Genomic DNA, 7,109 nt, shown 5'->3' with positions numbered 1-7,109 from the left:
GCCATAGTTCTGAAGTGAATCGTGCATCGCGATCCGAAATAATAGAGGTTGGCACCCCGTGCCTCGAAACAACTTCTTTCAAGTAGATGTCTGCTAGTGTAGAGAACTTATCCGTTTCTTTGATAGCCAAGAAATGAGCAGACTTTGTGAGTCGATCTACGATTACCCAAATAGTATCATTCCCGCGCTGGGATCTAGGCAGGCCAGTAACAAAATCCATGGAAATTTCTTCCCATTTCCACTGTGGTATCCTGGGTTGCTGAAGTAGGCCTGAGGGTTTCTGGTACTCTGTCTTGACTCTCGCACAAGTCAAACATTTGCCGACGTAAGTTGCAATGTGGGCCTTCATGCTAGGCCACCAGTATGTAATTCTGATGTCGTGGTACATTTTATCCGAACCCGGATGTATGAATAGCGAGACTTATGAGCTTCATCCATCACAAGTTCTCGTAAACCGCCATATAGTGGTACCCAAATACGCCCTGTTACATAGTAGGCGCCGTCTTCCTTTTGTTCTAAACGTTGCCTTGATCCGCGTAAGGCTTCAGCCCTGACGTTTTCTGGTTTCAATGCTTCAACCTGAGCATTTCGTATCTGTGCAGGAAGATTAGACTAAATAGTGAGCTGCAAAGCTCGTACACGCCTAGGTAGAGTGTCTTTCCGACTAAGAGCGTCAGCCACAACATTGGCTTTGCCTGGATGGTACTTGATGGTGCATTCATAATCATTAAGTAGTTCGACCCATCGTTGTTGACGCATGTTCAGTTCCTTCTGCTTGAAGATATGCTCGAGACTCCTGTGATCGGTGTAAATAGTGCACTTGGTACCGTACAGGTAGTGTTGCCATATCTTGAGCGCGAAAATAACAGCTCCTAGCTCTAAATCGTGTGTTGTGTAGTTCCGTTCATGAATTTTGAGTTGCCGCGAAGCGTAGGCAATAACTTTATCCCGCTGCATCAATACACAACCCAGTCCCTGTATCGATGCGTCACAATATACTACAAAATCGTCCGTGCCCTCTGGCAATGAGAGAATAGGTGCGCTGCATAGCCTATCCTTTAAGTACTGAAAAGCAGTTTCCTGGGAATCTCCCCAATGGTAGGTGACACCTTTCTGTGTCAGCATAGCAAGCGGCTGTGCGATCTTCGAAAAGTCTTTGATGAATCATCTGTAATATCCCGCCAAACCCAAGAAGTGGCGTATTTCTGTTGGTGTACGCGGTGCAGGCCAGTTCCTGATCGAATCTACCTTGGATGGATCGACATGGATCCCATCCCTGTTCACCACATGGCCTAGAAAGTGGACTTCTCGAAGCCAGAAGTCGCATTTAGAAAACTTGGCGTACAATTGCTCCTTTCGAAGAAGTTCCAAGATAAGACGTAAGGGCTGCTCGTGTTCCTCCTGACTCTTGGAGTAGATCAGAATATCGTCGATGAAGACAATGACGAACTTGTCTAGGTAGGGTTTGCACACCCTGTTCATAAGATCCATGAAAACTGCAGGCGCGTTCGTAAGCCCAAATGGCATGACTAGGAACTCGTAGTGACCGTAGCGAGTTCTGAATGCTGTCTTGGAGACGTCCTCATCCCGGACTCTCAGCTGATGATACCCTGACCTTAGATCAATCTTGGAATAGTAACTCGACCCTTGCAACTGGTCGAATAAGTCATCAATGCGTGGAAGAGGATAGCGGTTCTTCACTGTGACCTTGTTCAGTTCGCGGTAATCGATGCACATCCTGAAAGTGCCATCCTTCTTTTTCACAAATAATACTGGAGCTCCCCAAGGTGAAGAGCTTGGACGAATGAAGCCCTTATCCAAGAGCTCTTGTAGTTGCTTTGAAAGTTCTTCCAGTTCAGTTGGAGCTAAACGATACGGTGCGCGAGCTATAGGTGCTGCTCCTGGAGCTAGCTCGACTTGAAACTCAACCTGACGATGAGGTGGTAGACCAGGTAAATCTTCAGGAAACACTTGAGGAAATTCGCGTACAACTGGAATATCCTCTATCCTTTTCTCTTTCGTCGATGCATCAGTAACAAGTGCCAAAATGGCAGTATGACCCTTTCGTAAACATTTCTGAGCCTTCAAGAAAGAGATGATGCCAACCACAGCACCACTCTTGTCGCCTTGAACTTCGAGAGGTTCTTTACCCGAATGAGGAATACAAATGATCTTCTCCTTACATAAGACTTCTGCTTGCTGCTTGGACAACCAATCCATGCCAATAACGATGTCGAAACTACCCAGAACTATAGGAATGAGGTCGTTGGAGAAAGTCTGACCAGCGAGGATAAGATTACAACCCTGAACTATGTGCGTAGCTTCTAGACTTTTACCATTAGCTAACTCTACGACATGTTTGGTATTTAGGGGAGTTGGTGCACGTTTTAACATTTGGCTAACTTTCAATGACACGTAACTTGTATCCGCACCCGAATCAAACAATACAGTAACATAAAAGTCGTCAAGAAGAAACTTACCCATGACTACGTTGGGATCATTTCGGGCATCCCCCGGCCCCAACACAAATGCACGACCCCTTGCTTCATTGCCGTTGTTGTTCCCACCATTGTTGTTGTTGTTGCCATTTCCCTGATTGTTGTTATTGTTACGATTCTGGTTCTGGTTCAACTGGGGACAATCACGCTTGAAATGCCCTTCAGCCCCACACTGAAAACATCCCCTGTTGCCCCGCTGATGCTGCTGCTGATGCTGGTTCTATGGAGCTGGTGGTGGGTGTTGCTGATTCTGATTTTCAGGTCGCGAACTCCTGCAGTCTTTAGCTTCATGCCCTAACTTGAGACATCTCTGACAGCGCTCCTTACGACACCGTCCACTGTGGTGCCTGTTGCACCTATTACACAATGGGTGAATTCCCCGATATCTACCCTGCCCCTGATTGCCTGAAGAGTGCTGACTGGGACTCTGATAACTGTCAGTCTTTCGCTGCTAAACTTGTGACTGAACTGAAGCTGATCTCTTGCTGGAATCCCCATCCCATTTTCTTTTGTTGTCACTGGGAGTAGCAGAAGTAGTAACAGCAGTAGTGGTAGCACTGATGCATTTTGGCAGCTTGTTCTGTTCCACTGCCTGATCCGTAATACGATGAGCAAGGCGCTGAATAGCCTGGATATTATCAAGATTAGCCGATGTCACATGGCTCTGGATCTCTGGCGCTAATCCCTTGAGGTACAACTCAATGCGCTTAATTAGAGGGTCCACCATAGTTGGACACAGCACGGCCAGCTCGTTCGACCGTTTAGTATAAGCTTCGATTTCTGACCCAGTCATTTTCAGATGGTAGAACTCATCTTCCAACTTGTGAATGTCCTCACGTGTGCAGTATTCCCTTTTAATCAGTTCCTTGAAATCGTTCCAAGGGGTGGCGTTAGCAGCTGCCAACCCTAAAATCTGAACTTGCGCGTTCCACCAAGTTAGCGCAATTCCTTCCAGCGTGCCAGTGGCGTACTTCACCCTGCGATCCTCAGGGCATTCACACATTTCGAATACTGACTCTAGCTTCTCAAACCAATGGAGGAGTCCCGCTGCCCCCTCGGTGCCACTGAATGTGCTTGGACGACAGTCCATGAAGTTCTTGAAAGTGCAAACGGGCTGATGAGCGTGTTGACCTAATGTGTAAGAACAGAACGAGGTTAAACATTAGAGTTGTTTAGGAACGTAGGATCTAAAGATCCTAGGATGAGTTAGGACTGCAGGGTATACCTCCTGCGTTTGCAGCTGCAAGTGCCGCAGCTACTCGTTCATTGATAAGTGCCGTCAACTGGTCTTGAGTCATGTTCACACGTCCAGACATGATCTTCATAGTAAAAGTAGTGTAAGTGAGAATGGTTTGCGAGTAGTGCGATGACAGAAGAGTGTAAGCACATAGGTGTTCTCAAGCAATAACAAATAGTGAGCAATGTAATTTAAGCATACTACGAGCAAAGTTCTATGTAATTCTAGCATGTAGGCAATAAACATAAACCTTATTACCTAGGATGTTGAGTCTTGCACGTGGAGCGAAGCGTCGTTGTGGATCGTTGAGAGCACTTTTCTGGTTATAGTCTGGTTTTAATAAAAACGTTTTCCCATATTAAAACCAAGTTCTCTATAACCAATGGCTCTGATACCAATCTGTCACACCCCCAAAATCTACACGCGGAATATCACCGCTTGGGAGCGTGACTGACCAGGATCAAGCCACCAATCATATTGAACATGTAATTAATATCAAGTCAAATAAATGCAAACCAATCATTCAATACGATAGGTGTTCAAAACATAATTATAGTTTCAAAGTGTGGCGGAAGCATAAGTATGAAAACCCAATGTATAACATAAGTTCAAATATTTAAATGTTTTAAGATGGCATCCACGATCCATGCTCCACATCGACCTGCTCCTCCCTGTGCAAGCTCCATGTATCTAACGACCTGCAAGGCATGTAACAGAGGATCAACAACTAGTTGAGCGAGTTCACAGTTTATAGTTCAGTAATTGTAATGGTATAGTAAGCCTTGTGTTCGCTCATTAAGTCATATATCGTATTAGTTCGTATCGCAGCCCTCTAGGCATGTATGCGAAGATTAGGGAAAATTATCAAGTATTCTAGACTAGGTATGTTTGTATCGCGGCCACCCGGCACCTGTGCGAAGTTTTAGTGTATAGTTCGCAGCCTTCCTAGGCATGTGTGCGAAGATTAGTCATATTATCGCAGCCAACCCTGGCATGTGTGCGAAGATCAGTCATATTATCGCAGCCAATCCCGGCGTGTGTGCGAAGATCAGTTCTATAAGCATCACTAGTCTAGCAGTATCTTAACCCAGCACCTTCCTCACCCGAGGATCATATCACTACGTTCCATTATCTAGAGAAGTACAAATAAATAAATCAATCCCATTCCCACCCTGGGAACCCCATGCCTTGGCTGTGTGAACTCACCTTGGTTTGCTCGGTATGCTATGCTCTAGGGTTTATCAAATGTCTAAGTCCGTTACACACGACCTAGGATATGTTGCACATGATACGATGTAAGTGTTTGCATCAAATTAGGGTTTGTAAGTCATTGATATTCAAGCAACTGTGCTTAGTGTGCTTATTGTGTACAGGATGATATCACATAGGCCGATTCATGCATGCAAGATCATACAGTTGCATTCAGTATCATACGATCATATACAGAATCATACATCACGTAAACAGTTAATCGTATTCACATAATTCATGTGTAACGTCTTTGATTACACAGTTTAATCTAACGTGGATGTTAACCTAGTTGCCACTGATAACATACTTAACATGTTATCATCGTTAATAAGCTTTACAGGTTTAATAGAGTTTGCGGCTTAAACAAGTGACATACACATCTTTACAGCTTGAACATTATATAACGTACATCTCAGGGCCTCATATTAACACACACAAAATCAGACAGGGCCTTGCCCTTCTTAAAACTCAGACAAGTGTGTGTGGGGGGGGGGGTTTCCCCTATTCAAAAGTCGGACAAAGGGGTAATGGCCAAGAAACTCGGACCTTGTGTTGTTGTTAAAGGTCGGACAACACATGGGGGTTAAAACTCGGACAACATGGGTAAAGGTTCAAAACTCGGACTAGGGGGTATGGGGGGTTAAAGCTCGGACCATGTGTGTGGTCACAAAACTCGGACCACATGAACTTAATAAAGGTCGGACAATACTTGATAAAGAACTCGGACAACCCACAATGTGTTATGAAACTCTGACAATAAACAATACGTGAATTCCAATCATTGCACAGAATCAAAAGAATCAAATCAGTTACGTTCTCTATGTTCAAGCAAACCCTAATTTCATTCATATCGACGGCAGATTCATAACAATTCAACCAATGCTTAACAACAACAATCATCATAAGAATAATCTATCAAGCATGCAACTAATCATCATCATAATCACAATTATCCCGAATCAAATCAAAATCACAGAATATTATATGAGGAACTAGGGTTTTTGTGAACACATAATCAAGAATCAAGAATTGATAATAGTCAAGCAATCAATAAACAATAATCATTTACCTTGTGTTGATTCTAGAGAAAATGTGGAATCAAAGTGCTGAATGTCTTGTGCCAATGATGATGGTGATAATGATTGCTAGGGGATTAGAGAATACAGTACGTGCTTTGGTTTTTGTGAAAATGATTAGTGAACAAGGGATTAGGGTTAAGTATAGTTTAAGTTTCACTAATAACTCTATACACCCTTAATTATTATATTTTACACTAGTACACCATTTCAAACAGTTTCACAGTTTCACCACCAAGTTTATGCATTTAACAACTTTATCACAATTAACACATAACCATGCACAAACACACATTACACTTCATTGTATCAAAACGTTACAGTTCCATAGCCAATTATTTGTGCAAATAAATAACTACACAGTAAATGCACGTGCAATAAATGCGAAATAGGAATCTTGGAAATTCGAGTTGTCACAGTTTTATTGATAACTGAACTGTTCACAATGATTACAAGAACAAATGTTACAACTGGTCACCCTCGATTTTGGTGTCCATCGGCTGACATTCACTAATAGTTCCGTATATCTCTGTCTGCTGATCGAAGAATATAGACCTGGTGTATATCTTAGCAGCATCTGCTTCCAGAGTGGTTTTGCTCCAATCATCAGGCTCAATATATCTTGATATATGATCATTCTTTCTATGATTGAACCTTTGGACATCCATTGAACCGTCAAAATGATTCATGAACTATAGAAGAGTGAGTTGTGAATTCGCCACCTGGCAAAAAAATGGTTTTCACTCTCTGATCTTGATGTCGTTCGCATAAGTCTAGACATTGGCTCATGGTAAAAAGCTAGAATACACATGGATCTCATCATAAACATATCATCAATCCATTTATTTTGGGTAAGACCAAACTCAATCATTACCAACTTTCACTCTCTCTCAAATACTTCTGGCTCAATGGAATCGGTCCATACAATATCGCACATCTTCCTTTTAAAATCATCATTATTGCACAACTCGTGTCCAACCTACACAAATAAATGCTTTTCTTATCAACATGTAACATTTATATAATGTAAACAAAATGGTAATGACC

Source organism: Helianthus annuus, chromosome 12, assembly GCF_002127325.2.
Source record: "Helianthus annuus cultivar XRQ/B chromosome 12, HanXRQr2.0-SUNRISE, whole genome shotgun sequence".
Classification (NCBI taxonomy): Eukaryota; Viridiplantae; Streptophyta; class Magnoliopsida; order Asterales; family Asteraceae; genus Helianthus; species Helianthus annuus.
This window is presented reverse-complemented; position numbering follows the sequence as displayed.